The sequence below is a fragment of the Hyperolius riggenbachi genome, chromosome 9 (assembly GCF_040937935.1).
Source record: "Hyperolius riggenbachi isolate aHypRig1 chromosome 9, aHypRig1.pri, whole genome shotgun sequence".
Classification (NCBI taxonomy): Eukaryota; Metazoa; Chordata; class Amphibia; order Anura; family Hyperoliidae; genus Hyperolius; species Hyperolius riggenbachi.
In genome coordinates, this window is record NC_090654.1 from 122008946 (window position 1) to 122030543 (window position 21598).

Consider the following 21598-nt stretch of genomic DNA (forward strand, 5'->3'; position numbering starts at 1 on the left):
ATCAATGGATCTAATACCTGCAGTCATTGAAATTATGAAAGTAACACAGACACACCTTACTTCCTGTTAGCGTACTAAAAGTATGTGCAGGAAGATAATGCGCGAGGACATCTTGTGGCCAAATGGTAATAATACACCTACATACATTTATTTTAATAAAAAGACCTACACATAGATTTAAAATTAACCCCTCTTCTCCCACACTCTCCTATAGTTACCCAAATAAAATGTTTGCTTTAAAAAAATGACCAAAAAAATGCATAGATAGTTACCTTAATGACTGAACTTTTTTTTAATATGTATGTCAAGAGGGTCTATTACTGTTAATTTTGAAAATATGGGCTTGTAATTAGTGATGGATCCATTAGTGATGGATGCAAAGCTGAAAAAATGCACCTTTATTTCCAAATAAAATATTGGCACCATACATTGTACTAGGGAAATGTTTTAAACGCTGCAATAACAGTGACAAATAGGCAAATAAAATGTGTGGGTTTAATTACGGCAGCATGTATTATTTTAAAACTATATTGGCCAAAAACTGAGAAATAATGAATTTGTCTCTTATGTTTACATTTAAAATGCATTTAGAATGAAATAATCCTTAGCAAAATGGACCAAGGTATGACGTTAATTAGTACAGAAAGTCAATAGTCTCTGCCAGGACAATGTACTGTATATCATATCTCCAGTACAGCTTATATGATGTTTTCCTAACTGTTGTCTTCTTGTTCATAGACAGTCTGGATTGAGAATCTTGTAGGCATTGTAGTTTGCTTTGTATGCCATTTATATATGCAGTCAATATGATACTCTTATTAGCTATTATCCTCTTGTTTACAGACAGTCACTCAGTTTTGAAAATCCACTCAAGATGACAAGATGACAATGGTCTTTGTTTTAAGCTGCAAAGCATATTTACACATATACAATGATATCTGTACACAGTACCAGTAAATGTACATTATTGTACAAATAAATTATAGGACCCCCACATTCAACTATTAGTAGTAATAAGGTTATAGGCGAATGAATGGAATGTGCGGTGAAAGATGAAAATTGCTCTGGTACAGAAGAGGAAAAATGCCTCCGTAGTGATGTGGTTAAACAAAAGGTAATACTTCCATGTTGGTAATCTTAAAAAAAGATGTATTTCACGCAAAATTTTAATGTACTGTGTGCAGTAAATCTTTTTTTTTTTAAGATTATCGAGTCACCTTGACTATTTTGAGAGCTTCAGGAGAGGTAAGCCAACCATACTTCTCCTTTTTAACCACTTCACCTCCACCAGAGCAATTTCACCTGTCAGCGCTCCTACCTTTCATTCGCCAATAACTTCATTACTACTTATCACAACAAAATGATCTATACCTTGTTTTGGTTTTTTTTGACACAAATTATGCTTTTTGTGTGTGATACTTGTTTTCAGTAATTACTTGATTTTTTTTATGCATTTATAGGAAAAAAAGAAAAAAAACACTATTTTTCAATTCCATCCCCTATGGTTTAAAAATAAGCAATGCTGCTATAAATAAAACCCACACATTTTATTTGCCCAATAGTCCCAGCTATAAAAACATTTAAATTATGTTCCTAGTACAATATATGGCAACAATATATTATTTTGAAATATAGGTGTAATTTTTTGTTTTGTTTTTTGTGTCCAGTCAATAATTAAAAGCCCTTACGTACTAAAACAACAGTAACATACCCTCATGACATACATAAGCTGAGTCTCTAAGGCAAATATTTTTTTTATAAGTGTTTGGGTGTGTGTGTGTGTGGGGGGGGGGGGGGGATTTGGAAGGATTCCGTTTGCTAATTTTTGATTATAGATGTATTGTGTGTATAATTGTACTTTTTTGCCACTACATGGCAATAGAAACACTATCCTGATTTACCAGGAAGTGTTCACTTTTTTAAAAAACATTTTACATCACTTTACTACTTCCTTTATTATGAATGAATGGACAGGGCCCCTGATCAGGGTCATGTCCATTCATTCCAGGCATTCACCAATCACGGCTTACCGAGACTCGGGTACAAGCGGCAGGCACAGCAGGGGCGAGTGATGCATTAAAATGTTCTTAAGCCGTTAAGAGGCTCCAGCACAATGTTTTAATGCGGCGGCTTGCTGCTAACTGGTTAAACTGTTTTTAATGATTTTATACATTTTTGGGCACCTCCATCCCTTAGTTTTGCTCTTACACCTGTGTTGGGAGGTTGTAATTTCAGTCATTTCTATTTGGAATCTACTTAAGACCATCAGGAGAGCGACCTTCAGAGGCTACTCGTAGACGCACAGGGAATCCTCTGTAAGCCGTATCCATGGTTGCAGTTTCTTGCAACCTTAAATGTGTGAGTGATACTCTTTTATTACATAATAAAAGAGTATTATGTAATAAATAATACTCTTTTGGCATTGTTGCTTCACTGGTGTCTTTTCAGTCCACGGGTATCGAGTTGGTCCATCCCATTCAAAAACTTCCATGTTGGGGCAATTTTATAAATTGTTTCTTTGATCATTAGCCTGTACAGCATCACTGGTTCCTTCATTCACATACATCTTTAAAAACGTAAGATTTACAATGCATAATTGCATCATTTGTCAATGTGTATGAAGTAATGGTTTTCTGTACTGCTCCATATTCGCAGTTAGAGCTGAACCTGCCCTTAAAAAATGACAGTTAAAATGTAAAGCACAGAATGAGAGCCATTTTTAGATAAAAATTAAATATACTGTACATGCGGGATGTGATATGGTATTCTGTAGTAAATGTCCAACATTGACCACTAGAGGGGGATAAAATACTGAGTAATTCCAGTTACAGGACCTAACAGTTACTATATGATACTCTGTTGTGAATGTCAATCTTTATTCATTGCTGCTGTTTAGGCTTTCATTTTCTGCTGTTTAGGCTTTCATTTTCAGAATACTATGGTATCATTTCTGTGGATATCAGTTTAAAAGGATTGCTTTAACCACTTTACCCCCGGCGGTACGAATTTCTCCGTACCTTTTTCCATCCTTTCACCCCCAGGGACAGAGAAATCCGTACCTTCCGCGCTACCGCCGCTGTCCGCGCTACCGCCGCTCGTGCACGCCGCCGCCCGCTCGCCCGGAGATCAATGAACGGGAAAATCCATTCCCGTTCGTTGATCTAAGCCCCCGCAATGATACGCTGCTTCTATTAGAAACAGCGCGATCATTGTGATTCTCCCAGCCTCCTACTGCTTCCTGTAAGCGTCCTTCCGGACGCTTACAGGTCGCATGTAAACAGACTCACTGTGGCCATCTTGTGGCCAAATAGTAAACTACACCCTAAAGCATTTTACACATACAATTACATTGGATTACACAATAAATTAACTCATTACCTCCCACACTCCCCAATTATTTTTTTTTTGTAATTTAAAAAAAACAAAACAAAAATACAATAAAAAAAAAACATAAATAGTTGCCTTAGGGACTGAACTTTTTAAATATTTATGTCAAGAGGGTATAACACTGTTACTTTATAAACTATGGGCTTGTAATTAGGGATGGACGCAAAACTGAAAAATGCACCTTTATTTCCAAATAAAATATTGGCGCCAAACATTGTGATATGGACATAATTTAAACGGTTTTATAACCGGGACAAATGGGCAAATACATTTCATGGGTTTTAATTACAGTAGCATGCATTATGTAAAAACTATAATGGCCGCAAACTAAAAAATAATATTTTTTTCCCACATTTTTTCTTATTTTCCCATTAAAACACATTTAGAATAAAATAATTCTTGGCATAATGTCCCACCTAAAGAAAGCCTAATTGGTGGCGAAAAAAACAAGATATAGTTCATTTAATTGCGATAAGTAATAATAAAGTTATAGACGAATGAATGGATGGAGCGCTGAAAGGTGAAAATTGCTCTAGTGTTCAAGGGGTAAAACCCCTTAGTGGTGAAGTGGTTAATATTTACTTTTAAGTTTTGTCAAGTTTATGGATTTTGGCTTTGGATTGTCCAGTCTGCAGCTGGGCTAATAGAAGCGCGCTGTAGATTCCCAAATCTGTACCAGTACCAAACCACTTACTGTTCTGCCATTTACCTGACCTGACACAGAGTCTTTAACAGTCACCGAATGATGTAAACAACAGCAAATGTTTTTTTTTTTTTTTTTAAACATATTTTCCTTTTTTTGTTACATGTTATAACATTTCAGGTATTACAACAAGGTTACAGTTTCAGCATAAACCCCCACTCCTCCCACCCCCTCTACCTCCCTACTTCCTCTCCTCCCACCAGCTCTCCAAGTCTATCTAAATTAGAAAACCTAAAAACAATTGCTACAAAGTAGCGGGTCACAATGAATTTATGCTGGCCACAAAGGCTGTTATTGTCTGTCTGAACAGGAACAGCGCATAATTGACCTTGTGGAACTAGTGGAGAGAGATGCCACAGTTGCACTCCCTGCACGGCCCAAGAAACAGCTGTGCCTATAACCTGTTGAAAGATGTGTAAGAAAAAGATGGTATGAGACACAGACACAAACTTCTAAGTGGCACAAACATCTTATGACGCTATAAAAGAAACAAAGGATAATGAATGCTAAAGCATATCAACAACTGGAGGAAAAAATAAAAATTGCTAACCAAATTTTGCAGAATTACTGGCAATTAATTGTAAGAATAATATTAACAAAGGCAGTCAAGCAACACTTCTACAAAGAAATCTTGATCCAATACTACATGTACAATTTCAACTGAAGAAAAGTTAAAAAGGAATTGGACTAACGTAATACAAAAAGTCCCCTACTTACTCAAGTTACAATATTTTATAGGTACAAAAAGTTGTCTTCATGTACACAATGTACTGTACTGTTTTTGTTATTACATATTTCTGTTGCTACATGTTACAATTTTCTATAAACTGTTGTAAGTAGTTTAACCAAAGAACATCGTTTACACTATATGTCCAAATTCACAGTTGTTCTAAAAGTAATGCTTAGTGTGGTTTGCCTTCTTAAAGCAGAAGAAATTGACAATAATTCAGCTTTAAGTGAACATCTGCGGTTATCAGAATGCATCGCTACTCAATATGCAAATTATCTCTTTGTGTCCCTGAAGCCAGGCTTGCATCCAGAACCGCTGGTGTCTTGCAAGCCTATAGTTTTAAATGTTGCAGAGCCATATCAACCCCACACTAAGCATTGCTTTTTAGTAGGAGGGCTTTTCGGTCTATTTTAGTCACCTATACTTTTCTTGCGCTTTTGGGTCACCTGGGCTGCTTGGATACAGTGTTCCAATAGTAAATCATTTATCCACATTTCACTATGTATAACACATGACTCAACTTACCAATAAACTCCCACAATGGAACCTGTTTCAGGGGACTGCCTGTACAGTGTTAAATTATAATCCAATAACATTTAAATTATATATTAAAGTACATTTAATGTAGATTTCAAATCTAAAGGCAGCCACATATTATACAATCAAAAGATCCAATTTTAAACAAATTCAATAAAAGTGATTGGTTGTACAGAATTCAAATTTGCCATTTTTTCCATGTGTCGATTGTGAGTGAATTATTTTTTTTTTTTATCAAATTTTATAAAATAATTTGTTTTCAATTATTTTCTACATAATTGGATAAAAAGTGTGTTTTTAAATGTTACAATCAATCAGAAAAAATTATTGTAATTTGAGATTGAAAAGAAATAAAAAATTTTTTACGGTGTGTGGCCACCTTTACGCTTCGTTTAACCACTTGACCACTGAGGAGTTTTTCCCATTTGGGATCAGAGCAATTTTCACCTGTCAGCGCTCCTCCCTTTCTTTCGCCAATAATTTGATGATGTATATATTTTTTTTTTTTTTTGCCACCAATTAGGCTTTCTTTGGGTGGTACATTATGCTAAGAATTATTTTATTCTAAATGCATTTTAATGGTAACAATAAGAAAAAAAAAGGGGGAAAATCATTATTTCTAAGTTTTCGGCCATTATAGTTTTAAGATAAAACGTTCTACTGTGGATAAAAGCCACACATTTTATTTGCCCATTTGTCCAGGTTATTGCAATGATTAAAATATTTCAGTAGTACAATGTATAGCGCCAATATTTTATTTGGAAATAAAGGTGCATTTTTCAGTTTTGCATCCATCACTACTGGCACAGAATTAAAAAATTAACAGTAATATACCTGTTTGGCATACATATTAAAAAAGTTGAGGCCCTAAGGTAACTATTTTTGTTTTTTTTAATTGCCAATTTGTTTTTAATTTATGTAAAAAAAATGTTTGGGGTACTTTTGGAGAGTGAGAGGGAAGGAGTTAATATTAAATGTAATTGTGGGTCTTTTTATTAAAATAAATGTATTTAGGTTATCAAACCTAAATTATCTGTATCTTGGCGGGTTTTTTGCTACAAATTAGTTTTTTTGGGGTGATTATTATTTTTTGTAATTAAGTTATTCTCTATGCATTTTAAAGGGAAAAAAAGGAGAAAAAATACACTATTTCTCCATTTCCATCCACTATAGTTTTAAATAAATAATGTTACCATAGATAAAACCCAGGCATTTTATTTGCCCATTTATCCAGGTTAGCCCAACATTTAAATTATGTCCCTAGCGCAATGTATGGGGATACTATATTATTTTGAAATAAATGTGTATTTTTTTCTAAATCGTGATTATTGTTTTCTCATTGTACCCTAGCAATAACTGCAAGCCCTTATTTGCAAAAATAACAGTAATATATCCCCATGGCATACATATTTAAAAAGATGAGTCCCTAAGGTAACAATTTATGTATTCTATTTTAAGTTATGTCACTTTGTTTTCTTTTTACAAGCTTTTGGCACAGAATGCATGAAAATAAAAATGTTATTGCTTTTAATTCAGTTTGTCACAGTTTGTCACAGTTTGTACACACGCCAGACTTTTCAGATTACAGGTCGTCAGACCCGCCTGCGGGGCGGTTGTTCTAAGTATAAGCTGTGGTCAGACTGATAAGACTAGTTTTCACTGATCCGCTCGGCAGATCAATCAAAACCAGTTTATACTCACGTGCAACTGTCGTCAGAACGACCGCCCCGTGGGCGGGTCTGATGACCCGTAGTTTGAAAGAGTCCGTGTGTACGCGCCTAAAAAGAATTCACAAGACAAAGACCTCAACGATAACACACCCTAAAATATATTTACTCTATTCTTATCATGGTTAAAATAATGCCATATATCTTTCAGTTGATAGCTAGTTGGGCTTCTAGCAGGCCATTAACTCTGAAGGTGTGCATGTGACTTTGTGCAGGCTAAATTTTTCCGCAAAGTATTTTAGCACCAAGCCTTGTTTGCATAGCCCCAGAAGGGTCAGGACATCAGAAAAAAGGCCACATATGTTACCATTATGGAAAGCTAACAACCAGGGATATTGAAAAGTGGGTATTTTGTAAGTTTGATCATAATTTTAAAACAGGACTTTTTTTTGAATGGATTGAGTTTGTCCCTACATATTTTTTATGTGGCAGGGATCCAAGCTATAAGACACATCATAATTTATTCTACAACTCATGATTAAAATGTCATTACATATAGGTAATTTGATTTTGATTTTTTTGCAGTTCATTCAGAAAGGGGCTGGTTAATGTTGACTTAAATTATGGATTGAGTTTGTCCCTACTTAATTTTTATGTAACAGAGGTCCAAGCTATAAGACACATCAAAATGTATTCTACAACTCATTATGATTAAAATGCAGTCACATACAGTATAGGTCATTTGATAACAAACTGGATACAAAGCAATACATTATTCTTAAGGTGTGTCTCTAATGTGTTACAGGCCATTTTTTGCACTAATTGTTACAGTACTATTCTTTGTTTGCATTTCCCCATAAGAGTCAGGACATCAGAAAAAGTCCACCAATGTCACCATTATGGAAAGCTAACAACCAGGGCTATTCAAAAGTGGGTGTTTTGTAAGCTACCAACTCGTGTAGTTCTGCTGAAACTTCACAAGTTTGATCACAACTTTAAAAAGGACATTTTTTTCATGATGGATTGAGTTTGTCCCTACATATTGTTTATGTGGCAGGGGTCCAAAGCTATAAGACACATCAAAATGTATTCTACAATTCATTATTAAAATGCGGTCACATATGGGTAATTTGATAACAAACTGGATACACAGCAATCTATTATTCGCAAGGTATTCTCACTAATGGGCGCCGCCATAGGCTCCCATGTAAAACGCCACTTACATCGTTTATAACAGTAAATTTAGGCGCTGAAGTCGACCAATAAAATAATGGGTGCTGACAAGAAACCACTTTAGAAACTGCAGCTACAAATGGCTAGAGATTGCTCGAACCTCAGATTTTGGGTTTGCGGACTTCCGCAAAAGTCCACGAACCGGCAAATCAGCAAACCAAAATAGACTTCAATGGGCAGGCAAACTTTAAAAACTACAAACACTTTTTCTGGCCACAAAAGTGATGGAAAAGATGTTTCAAGAGGTCTAACACCTGGAGGGGAGCATGGCGGAGTGGGATACATGCCGAAAGTCCCTGGGAAAATTACGGATTTGACACAGAGCAGGGTTATAATCCCTAAAGGGCAGAAATCACATTGCATTCCTAAATTGGAGGCATAAAGTGCTTGAAAACATCTTGTGTGTGTATACATGGATCAGCAGGTAGTGTAAGTAGTGTACTGCTTCACACTGACACACCAAACAGCCGCAAAGGGTTGTCATTAGTTGACACTCCCAGGACATAAAATGTCAGTTCTCTGGGCGGGGCAATGTTTGTGTAGTGATGGCCGTGCTCCTGCGCACGTTGGCGAGAGTGCAGGCCATGAAGATGAAAAATGAAAAAGAACCATAAAGAACTTGTGCTGTTTACAAACGCCTATGTCTTCTCAAGTTGTAGTGTCATGATTCTAATGCATTGGTGTGCAATGCATGGGAATCGCAAGGAAGATTGGTCTGTCACTATGCAAGAAACACTGAGACTGGAATTAAATGAATGCATATAAAGATTTATTGCAAACAAACTCAAAAGATAAACAACATAAATGTTGTACATTAAGCTCATGTCCAGAGTATGCAACTAAACTGTCAAACAGCTTACACAAACAATTAGCATTAAGTTTCTACAGAGAATCATACATTTAGGACGCATAAACAATTAGCATTAAGTTTATGCAGAGAACCCTACAATTAGGACGCATAAACAATTAGCATTAAGCTTATGCAGAGAACCCTACAACCAGGATGCATAAACAATAGCATTAAGTTTATGCAGAGAATCATACAAACGTCAGGCTATTAGTATAAGCAATGGTGCAACTGGAAACTGACACAGTAGCAGAACCTATCTGGGATTGTATATGCTATGGGCCCCCTGCATACAGGATAACATGCAAATGTGTCCCGAACATAACAATAGTGTGCACACTGAACCCTGAACCTGACTGATATATACACTTAGGAATTATATACACTATATACATAGGCAAAGAAACAGAATATAATCGGCAGGCAATGGAACGTCATACATGCAGGGTCAAACCAGAGGAACAATCAAGATACAATCGCTTAGGCAAAAGGTTAGTCAAAATACAGCAAACAGGTCAAACACGGTAAGAGCAGATAGAAGGCTGAGCAAGACAGGAAGGCTAGGACTCAGGACCAGGAACTGACATTGATGAGCTAGCACAGAGTGGTCTGTTAAAGCAGCTTATATAGTGTGCAAGAAAGTCAGATGACAAAGTCCAGGTGATCACAGACCTGCCCTCATTAAATCTGCAATAACAGTTTCTGTGAGTGAGACCTCTGCTGGTGGCAGAGAATATTTCCGGCTGCTGCAAACACTGAGGACACGGAGGACATCTGCTGGCGAAATGGAGGAAGTTCATCAATAGTTCAGGAAATTTGCCAGCAGATGCATTTTGTGACATGTAGTATCTGTTTTGATCAGTTTCAGAGTAAGAAATACAAATTTATTTATAAAAAAAAATGTCAAGGTAATAAAATCATTCTAATTGTTAACTTTCAAAAAAAAGTGCTTGCCATTCGTGGTGGGGGTGGTATCACCCAACTCCAATGAAGAGCCATGCATTGGAGATTTGCAAGCAATGGAAAGCTTCTCGGCTTTTTTGGCTGAGATCAAGTGTAGTATCAGTTTTGATAGTTTCAGGGAAAGGTAGGTTATTAAAAAAAATTGAAAGTCATTTATGGTTATGGATAGATTTGTTATTTATAACAAAGTAAGAAATACAAATTTATTTATAAAAAAAAAGTTAAAGATTAATTCTAGTTTCAGTGATAATTGTTCTGCTCTCCCACCATCTCAAGCAAGGATGTGGCATTCCCACTCACTACATATGTGTAATGAATGCTGCAAACCTCAGCCCTGACCATCTACAATCTCCCCAGACTGTGCCCTTCTACTGTAGTTGTAGAGGTACTGGGTGACGGCTTTCTGCTGTTCTAGCAGGCAAGAGAACATAAGGAGGGTCGAATTCCAGCAAGTCGGGCTATCGCAAATCAGGCGTCTCACTGGCAACTTGTTTCTCCGCTGAATATCGGCAAATCTTGCCATGGCCGTGTAAGACTGCCTGAAATGCCCACACAACTTCCTGGCCTGCTCCAGGACGTCCTCTAAGCCTGGGTACTTTGACACAAATCTTTGAATGACTAGATTCAGCACATGTGCCATGCAGGGTACATGTGTCAGCTTTCTCAAATTCAAAGCGGAAATGAGATTGCTGCCGTTGTCACACACCACGTTGCCGATCTCCAGCTGGAGCGGGGTCAGCCACTGATCCACCTGTTTGTTAAGAGCAGCGCTTTGAGGCAAGACATGTCTAAGATAGCGTGACACCGTCGTACCTGGCATGCAGCATAGGCCCTGGGGAGCTGGGGCTGTGTAGCTGGAGAGGAGATCGCAGCACCAGTAGAGTTGAACTGCGACTCAGCGAAGGAGGAGGAAGATGACGACAGCGAAGAGGATGTAGCAGGAGGAAAGGAGGTGGCAGGAGGCCTGCCTGCAAGCCGTGGAGGTGTCACAAGTTGGTCTGCTGCACAGCCACGTGCTCCCTGGTTGCCATCGGTCACCAGGTTGACCCAATGGGCTGTGTAAGTAATGTACCTGCCCTGACTGTGCTTGGCAGACCAGGCATCCATGGTCAGGTGGACCTTTGACCCACCGCTGTGTGCCAGAGATGACACCACTTGCCTCTCAACTTCGCGGTACAGTTTGTGTATTGCCTTTTTAGAGAAATAATTGCGGCCTGGTATCTTCCACTGCAGTGTCCCAATGGCCACAAATTTACGGAAGGCCTCAGAGTCCACCAGCTGGTATGGTAGCAGCTGGCGAGCTAACAGTTCCCCCAAGCCAGCTGTCAGATGCTGGGCAAGGGGGTGACTGGCAGAAATTGGTTTCTTCCGCTCAAAGATTTCCTTTACAGACACCTGGCTGATGTGGGCAGAGGAGAAGGAAAGGCTCAAGGTCAGAGGTGGAGTGGAGGAGGGTGGCTGTGAAGGTGCAAGGGAGAAAGCAGCTGAAGAAGATAATGCACCTGAAGGAGGAAGAGGAGAAGGAGGGTGGCTTTTCTTTTGTGTGCTGCTTTTCTTCTGGTGCTCTTCCCATTGCAGTTTGTGCGTTTTCTGCATGTGCCTTCGTAAGGCAGTTGTCCCTATGTGGGTGTTGGCTTTTCCACAGCTACATTTTTGGAGGCAGAGAGAATAGATGGCATTGCTCTGATCTGAGGCAGACACATTAAAAAATTTCCAAACCGCTGAGCCCCCCTGAGGTGATGGCACTATGGTGGCATCAGCAGCTGACGTTGAAGGGCATGTTGGCTGGCTGTCCATAGGGGGAGATACATGGCGCCAGACACTGCCACCAGCTGTTTCTGACGACGAGCTCCCCCTGCTTCTTTCAGGAACTCGTCTCCTCCTACTCCTCTCTGACTCCTCCTCTGAACTGTCCCCCTGTTCATCTCCTCTATTGGGAACAAACGTGGCACCCACATCATCGTCATCATCATAATCATCCTGCCCAGCTTTGCTTGCCTCAGACACCTCCAAAACTGCACCAACAGCAGGTACTTCATCATCCTCCTCCTCACACGTTACGTCCATAGTGTCGCCTAACTCAGACATATGAGGTAGTGTAACTTGCTTAGCGCATTCATCTGGTTGTAACAATAATGGCTGTGCATCAGTGATTTCCCCACCAAATAACTCCTGCGAACTGTCAAATGCAGCGGATGTGGTGCTTGTAGTAGCACTGGTGGCTGCGGAAGATGAGGTGTTCTGTGTTAAATAGTCAACCACGTCCTGACAATCTTGGGAGTTGATAGGACGTGCCTTCTTCTGAGCACTGTACTTTGGTCCAGGGCCGCACGAAATCACATCAGCACGACCTCGCACAGACCTGCTGGGTGGCCTTCCTCTGGGTCTGTTTCTACCTCTGCCTCTACCTGTTTTGTCCGTTTTGTCCATATCGGGGGGATGAAGTGAAAGGTATGCACTGACTTGACTAATACAATGTGCAGTAACACAGGTGCAGTTAACAGGTATGCACGGAGTGGTATATCACACTGCGTGCACTCACGTAGGTAGGTGGGTGCACTGAACACAACAGGTAGGTATATGCAGTGATGGGTATTACAAATGTGCACCTATCACACACACGTACGGTGAACAGGTACAGTGACTGGTGGTATTAAATATCACACTGCGTGCGCTCACATAGGTAGGTGAGTGCACTGAAGTGAACAACAGGTAGGTATATGCAGTGATGGGTATTATAATTTGCACCTGCCACACACAGTCAGGTACCGGACAAGCACAGTGACACTATGTGCGCTCACGTAGGTAGGTAGGTAGGTGGGTGCACTGAAGTGAACAACAGGTAGGTATATGCAGTGATGGGTATTACAATGTGCACCTGTCACACACAGACAGGTACCGGACAGGTACAGTGACACTGCGTGCGCTCACGTAGGTAGGTGGGTGCACTGTGAACAACAGGTAGGTATATGCAGTGATGGGTATTACAATGTGCACCTGGCACAGTTGTAATAATTATACCTAGCAAGGAAATGAGCAGCGCTACTTAAAAACAGACTAGTGCCTACCTGCAAAAGAGTGCAAGCCCCACTTGTGGGGTCGAATACACACCGAGCATACACATGACCTGTCTACCACTAGAGGAGGATGTTGGTTTCCATTAACAGCTTGCATGCAACCTATTAAGTACTCGTCCCTCCCACTGCGAAGAAGTCAATCCTCCATGGGAGGGGCTTAACACTAACTAAATCCTAACCTATGTATATGCATAGCCTGGGTGTCGCTAATCAAATAAAATCGAAAATTGAAAATTGCGCAAAAGGTGGATCAGCGCAACACCAGGCCGCCTCCGAATGGCCTCCATCAGAGATGCGCTGAGCCCCCCCAGGAACTACAAACGCACCTTGAACCCAAACAGAAGCTCTGCATATACACCAAAAGCATGGCTGTCAAGTGGGAGCAGCTGACCAAAAACGGATTACATTAGTACATAGCAAGGAAATGAGCAGCGCTACTTAAAAACAGACTAGTGCCTACCTGCAAAAGAGTGCAAGCCCCACTTGTGGGGTCGAATACACACCGAGCATACACATGACCTGTCTACCACTAGAGAAGGATGTTGGTATCCATTAACAGCTTGCATGCAACCTATTAAGTACTCGTCCCTCCCACTGCGAAGAAGTGAATCCTCCATGGGAGGGGCCTAACACTAACTAAATCCTAACCTATGTATATGCATAGCCTGGGTGCGGCTAATCAAATAAAATCGAAAATTGAAAATTGCGCAAAAGGTGGATCAGCGCAACACCAGGCCGCCTCCGAATGGCCTCCATTAGAGATACGCTGAGCCCCCCCAGGAACTACAAACGCACCTTGAACCCAAACAGAAGCTCTGCATATACACCAAAAGCATGGCTGTCAAGTGGGAGCAGCTGACCAAAAACGGATTACATTAGTACATAGCAAGGAAATGAGCAGCGCTACTTAAAAACAGACTAGTGCCTACCTGCAAAAGAGTGCAGGCCCCACTTGTGGGGTCGAATACACACCGAGCATACACATGACCTGTCTACCACTAGAGGAGGATGTTGGTTTCCATTAACAGCTTGCATGCAACCTATTAAGTATTCGTCCCTCCCACTGCGAAGAAGTCAATCCTCCATGGGAGGGGCCTAACACTAACTAAATCCTAACCTATGTATATGCATAGCCTGGGTGCGGCTAATCAAATAAAATTGAAAATTGCGCAAAAGGTGGATCAGCGTAACACCAGGCCGCCTCCGAATGGCCTCCATCAGAGATGCGCTGAGCCCCCCCAGGAACTACAAATGCACCTTGAACCCAAACAGAAGCTCTGCATATACACCAAAAGCATGGCTGTCAAGTGGGAGCAGCTGACCAAAAACGGATTACATTAGTACATAGCAAGGAAATGAGCAGCGCTACTTAAAAAGAGACTAGTGCCTACCTGCAAAAGAGTGCAAGCCCCACTTGTGGGGTCGAATACACACCGAGCATACACATGACCTGTCTACCACTAGAGATGGATGTTGGTTTCCATTAACAGCTTGCATGCAACCTATTAAGTACTCGTCCCTCCCACTGTGAAGAAGTCAATCCTCCATGGGAGGGGCCTAACACTAACTAAATCCTAACCTATGTATATGCATAGCCTGGGTGCGGCTAATCAAATAAAATCGAAAATTGAAAATTGCGCAAAAGGTGGATCAGCGCAACACCAGGCCGCCTCCGAATGGCCTCCATCAGAGATGCGCTGAGCCCCCCCAGGAACTACAAACGCACCTTAAACCCAAACAGAAGCTCTGCATATACACCAAAAGCATGGCTGTCAAGTGGGAGCAGCTGACCAAAAACGGATTACATTAGTACATAGCAAGGAAATGAGCAGCGCTACTTAAAAACAGACTAGTGCCTACCTGCAAAAGAGTGCAAGCCCCACTTGTGGGGTTGAATACACACCGAGCATACACATGACCTGTCTACCACTAGAGGAGGATGTTGGTTTCCATTAACAGCTTGCATGCAACCTATTAAGTACCCATCCCTCCCACTGCGAAGAAGTCAATGCTCCATGGGAGGGGCCTAACACTAACTAAATCCTAACCTATGTATATGCATAGCCTGGGTGTCGCTAATCAAATAAAATCGAAAATTGAAAATTGCGCAAAAGGTGGATCAGCGCAACACCAGGCCGCCTCCGAATGGCCTCCATCAGAGATGCGCTGAGCTCCCCCAGGAACTACAAACGCACCTTGAACCCAAACAGAAGCTCTGCATATACACCAAAAGCATGGCTGTCAAGTGGGAGCAGCTTACCAAAAACGGATTACATTAGTACATAGCAAGGAAATGAGCAGCGCTACTTAAAAACAGACTAGTGCCTACCTGCAAAAGAGTGCAAGCCCCACTTGTGGGGTCGAATACACACCGAGCATACACATGACCTGTCTACCGCTAGAGAAGGATGTTGGTTTCCATTAACAGCTTGCATGCAACCTATTAAGTACTCGTTCCTCTCACTGCGAAGAAGTCAATCCTCCATGGGAGGGGCCTAACACTAAATCCTAACCTATGTATATGCATAGCCTGGGTGCGGCTAATCAAATAAAATCGAAAATTGAAAATTGCGCAAAAGGTGGATCAGCACAACACCAGGCCGCCTCCGAATGGCCTCCATCAGAGATGCGCTGAGCCCCCCCCAGGAACTACAAACGCACCTTGAACCCAAACAGAAGCTCTGCATATACACCAAAAGCATGGCTGTCAAGTGGGAGCAATAATTATACCACCAAGGGGCCAAAGGCCAGCTGCGACTGACTGACAGGGCTGTATATAATGCAAATGGGCCACACACACACACAAAAATAGATCACAAGAACAAAATTCGTTCTCAAAAAAGCTGTTGAGGGGTGCTTTTTTAGCAATAAGAATCAGCAAGGAGCAAGCTAAGAAGCCTACAAGAGCCTAACTAAGCTTTCCCTATAGGTCTCTGCACAACAGCTCTCCCTTCTCTAATTACTGCAGGCACACGAGTGAGTCCAATGCCTGACACTGCCTGCCTTTTATAAGGGGGGGGGGGCTCCAGGAGGGAGTGTAGCCTGATTGGCTACAATGTGCCTGCTGACTGTGATGTAGAGAGTCAAAGTTTATCCTCATGAAGCACTATGGGGGCGAGTCGAACTTCCGGAAAAGTTCATGGTTCTCCGTGAACGCGAACCACCGAAGTTCGCCGGGAACCGTTCTGGCCATCGCTAGTCTGCACATGTTAAAAATGCCATGCTAAAAATGTAAGCAAACAATCTAATGGCTGAAACTAAAAGGCTTTATTGTTTATGTGCAGTTTTCACGGTGTGACAAGATGTGGCAAGGTGTATTACAAGATCGAAGATGTACCACAGTATATGAAGTTAAATCTGATATATCAAGGTGTTTTCTGCTTCAGCATTCCACTGTATTTCATGGTGATCCATGACAAAGAATAATTGAACAACTTGTAACATTAGTATGAAGCGTGGACCCCACCAGCTGTAGTTACATCACATACAAAATAACCTTGCTACGAACAGTTTCTTATATTTGTGTGCTGCTTTTGTTAATGTGTGCATACCATTGGTGTTTGTGTTTTGCGATCAGATGCCTTCGCAAAGCAGTTGTACCTAGTTAGGTGTTGGGCTTCCCATGACTCAGTTTCTTTTGGAGGTTGCAGATGGCATTGCTGGTATCAGAGGCACACAAACAAAGAAAATGCCACACTGGTGTGCTTTGGAATGTCGGCATTCGGGTGGTGGTAACAGCAGGCGTTGAAGGGCGTGTTGGCTGGATGACCCCAAGTGTATCACTAAATGCATCATGTGTGAATAACTCCTCTGACACATCAAGTGGAGCAGCTGGGTTGCTAGTGGTAGTAGTGTTTTAGAGTTTTTGTGTGAAACCAGAAGCTGAGCAGGAGGAGGATGGTGCGTCACGGAGGTTCTGAGCTGAGGCTGTAGATGATGTGGTGTGCTGTTTAAGCCAGTCAACCACGTCCTCAGAATTTTGGGGGTTGAGGTGGGTACGTGCCTTTTGAACACTGTACTTTGGTCGAGGGCCACAGGAAATCATGCCAGCACCACCTCGAAAATACCTGCGGGGTGGCCTGCCTCTGCCTGTTATTTTTCCCATATTGGGGGTATGCAGTACTACTAACAATATTCAATAGTGGTAGACAGTGTGTGTAATCACAAATAGGCACACAATCAGTGTCAAATACACAGCAGCTGTGTGTGTGTGTGTGTGTGTGTGTGTGTGTGTGTGTGTGTGTGTGTATTACTGGGCTGTGTACTTTAACACACACACAGAGATATCCTGTATAGTACTTTCAATCACAAATACAGTTGCAAGCTAAGCACTGCTTATGATAACGACAGTGACAGTGTGCTGGCTTGTAATAATAGATAGAAGATGATAGTACAACTGCAAAGGCCCAGCAATGACTGTGGCCTGCATGCAGTGTCTGACACACACACACACACACACACACACACACACACACACACACACACACACACACACACACACACACACACACACTAGAATATGAGCCCTCAAAAGGGTTTATGTTTTGGGGTGGTTTCAGCAATAAAGAAAAGCCTAGCTAACTGTCCCTGTCTCTCTGTGGGCTGTATGCAGTGTCACCCACAAAGGGAGCTATGGTATAGTAGGTTCAATCACAGATGCAGTAGAAAGGTATGCACTTGTAACAAACCTGGATGACGCTGCGGCCGGCAGCTCCGTCAGCAGTTCCGTGCAGAGGCGGAGGTCGTCTGCTCCAATATCCTCTGGCGGTATCCCTGGCTCTCCTCTAGATGTGGATCGGTGTGGCGCTCCCGGCCATGGTCCCAGGCGGGTGCGCGCGGTCCACAATAGCCTTTATAGGCTGAGAAGGCCGGTGTGAGGCAGGTCTGCTGACACAGCGGTTAGCTGACACTAAGGAAGTTGCTGATTGGCTAGAGGTTCGGGGGCGTGCTTGCACTTTACTTACTATTTAAAACTTGGCTTGTCCGTTCCACAGTGTCCGTTATAGCTATGAGTTCGCTGAGCGCTGGACCTTGTCTTGCTATTGTGCCTAGTCAGCTGGCTTATAGAGCTATATATATATGCAGTGCCTAGTCAGCTGGTTTACAGAGCTATATATATATGCAGACTCTGACGATATATATGTACTCTAGTTAGACCAGTTATATATATATATATATATATATATATATATATATATATATATATATATATATATATATATATTGTAATTTGTATATTATCCTGATTGTTATTCACTTTGATTAAAGTCTCTTCCCTCTGTGCTACAGTCATCTGATACCCGGTATAGACCTCGGCCAGCTTAACGACTCTGTCTCTGTCTCAACCTTGTTTGTACCCCAGCCATCTGATCTAGAGGGGGGGGGGGGGTTAAAGTAACAAACCTGGATGACGCCATGGCCGGCAGCTCCGTCGGTGCTTCCTGGCAGCGGATGAGGCCGTCTGCTCCATCTTCCTCTGGTGGCATCCCTGGCTCTCCTCTAGATGTGGATCAGCGTGGCAATCCCGGCCATGGTCGCAGGTACGCGCGATCCACAGGGCTGTGGACTCTGTGAGCCGGCCACCCGCTGGCGACCTCCGCACTTCCTTGGCACAGCTCCCCTCCCCCTTTCCATTGTGAGGGGATGCACAGTTGAATGCTGCCGATCTTCCACTGTCTGGACTGGTACATATCCGGATCCATTGCTCCATACTCCTTCCATCGGAGTCACGTACAATCACCCTGCACAGTTGCGTCCCTCTTTTACAGGTGCTAACCTTGTCACCTGGCACACGGAGTGGATCTCCTTCCTGGATTCCCACGCTACATCTCAAGCCGTGAGTAACATTCGGTGCTACAGTTTAGGACCATCTGCGGACTGGGTGAGACTTTTACGCTTTGCTGTATTGCCTCTGCTTTGCAAATTTTCACACTTTGCTACGGAACAAGTGCCAACTTTGATCTATTGCGGACTGCCTTTTCCTGCTACACACATGTTTGTGCTCGCAGTGATTGACGCACATTGCAAACTGCTCTAGACACATTGACTTCAGTGGGCAGACGATCTGCAGCATTTAAAAGTTTTTGAGCTTTTTGAATTGAATTATTGTTTCTATGGAGCATTAGTGAAAACATCTTTTTCCAACGCTTCTGGCCAGCGTAGATAGTGTGTGTTTGGAGTGGCATGCAAGGTGTGGTTGGTTGCCTGTTGGGATGGCCGTTCCATTTACTTGTTTTTAATATGTTTTATAACATTCAATAAACGCATTTTGATACATTTTCTGAAGATTATGGTTATCAACTGATTTATTGGGATTACCTATAGTTTCTATTACCTCTCCAATTAGGGTTTGTAAAGCTTGCGATCCACAATAGCCTTTATAGGCTGAGGAGGCGGGTGTCAGGCAGATAAGCTGATGAAGCGGTCAGCTGACACTAAGGAAGCTGCTGATTGGCCTAGTTTTGGGGGTATGCTTGCACTTTACTTACTATTTAAGACTTGGCTTGTCAGTTCTACAGTGTCCGTTATAGCTATCAGTTCGCTGAGCGCTGGACCTTGTCTTGCTATTGTGCCTAGTCAGCTAGTTTACAGAGCTATATATATATGCAGTTTCTGCCAATATATATGTACTCTAGTTAGACCAGTTTTATATATATATATATATATATATATATATATATATATATATATTGTAATTTGTATATTATCCTGATTGTTATTCTGTGTATGACCCGTCGAGCCCTTCACTTTGATTAAAGTCTCTTCCCTCTGTACTACAGTCATCTGACACCCGGTATAGACCTCGGCCAGCTTAACAACTCTGTCTCTGTCTCAACCTTGTTTGTACCCCAGCCATCTGATCTCGGGGGGGGGGGGGGGGGGTAATGTAACAAACCTGGATGACGCTGTGGCCGGCAGCTCCGTCGGCGCTTCCAGGCAGCGGCGGAGGCCGTCTGCTCCATCTGCCTCTGGTGGTATCCCTGGCTCTCCTCTAGATGTGGATCAGCGTGGCAATCCCGGCCATGGTCCCAGGCGCGTGCGATCCACAATAGCCTTTATAGGCTGAGGAGGCGGGTGTGAGGCAGATCAGCTGACGCAGCGATCAGCTGACACTAAGGAAGCTGCTGATTGGCTAGAGGTTCAGGGGCATGCTTGCACTTTACTTACTATTTAAGACTTGGCTTGTCAGTTCTACAGTGTCCGTTATAGCTATCAGTTCGCTGAGCGCTGGACCTTGTCTTGCTATTGTGCCTAGTCAGCTAGTTTACAGAGCTATATATATATATGCAGACTCTGCCGATATATATATGTACTCTAGTTAGACCAGGTATATATATATTGTAATTTTTATATTATCCTGATTGTTATTCTGTGTATGACCCGGTGAGCCCTTCACTTTGATTAAAGTCTCTTCCCTCTGTACTACAGTCATCTGATACCTGGTATAGACCTCGGCCAGCTTAACGAATCTGTTTCTGTCTCATCCTTTTTTGTACCCCAGCCATCTGATTTTACATGTATGACCTCAGCCTGTTATTTGACCTAGCTTTGCATTAGTCCTATTGTATTGTACCGCAGATTATCTGATATTACGTGTATGAACATAGCTGATGATCTAAAGCAGAGGGACACCAAGAGCCCCAATAGTGTAATTCGTCTTGGGGACAACAAAATAAATGAGAAGTTAAAATTATACTCACAAACCAGGGTTACCAATAGGCAACCACTGTATAGGCAGGTGGGGAGAACAATCCTGACCCCACTCAGGAATAAAAAGTCGCTCTCTGTAGACAGGAAAATAGGGTAACAACCCTCCACCCAGGGTGGACTCAATGTAGTGTACAAGATACAGAGGCGCCAAAAGAATAAAAGGTAATTAAATGAACTTAAAAAACCAACTGGTTAAACAGAGGAGGCAGCGGTGGTCTTACCCCCTCCAAACAGACACAGGCAAGGACTGCGATTCAGACAGTCAACAATTTATTCGGAACTCCAAAAAACAATGCAACGCGTTTCACGGGCCATACATCCCGCTTCCTCAGGCAAAATACAGTAGGAGTCACAGCTGCAGAAAATACACAAACAGACAACCAGAGGCATAAAATCGTCAAAGTGCTGATATGAATACGTAAATTTACATTTTGCATTACATTTTAGTGACAAGTTGTGCACGGGTTATAAATATTAGTTTCAGACTGATAGTAGTCTCATAGGTATGCTTGACAGCTATAGAATGGGTAGGGGGAATGTTAAAGGTGCATTGTGCTAAACAGAGTAAGACCAATGATAAATACAAACAAATATGCAAATACATAAAGTAAAAAATTGGCTGGGTTTGCTGCCGGTTGTTGTGGACATCATACAGAACAACAGTGAATAGTGGGTGAAATTGGGAGAAAGGGTTGACATGGTCTAGAGGAGGAGGAGGAACAGAGGGTGTTGGAATGGCTAAAA

At 41.9% G+C, this 21598-nt stretch overlaps 1 long non-coding RNA gene across 2 annotated transcripts in view; it reads left to right on the forward strand.

Moving 5' to 3' along the window:
• The window catches only part of LOC137531730 (uncharacterized), a 120305-nt gene that overhangs the window by 37737 nt on the left and 60970 nt on the right, over positions 1-21598 (forward strand). Inside the window, exon 2 of one of the 2 annotated variants that reach the window (XR_011023723.1) lies at positions 6708-6788. The exons of the other annotated variant lie outside the window; for it this stretch is intronic. This is a non-coding gene — a long non-coding RNA (uncharacterized lncRNA). The remainder of the gene's footprint in view (positions 1-6707; positions 6789-21598) is intronic. 2 annotated transcript variants of the gene reach the window in all.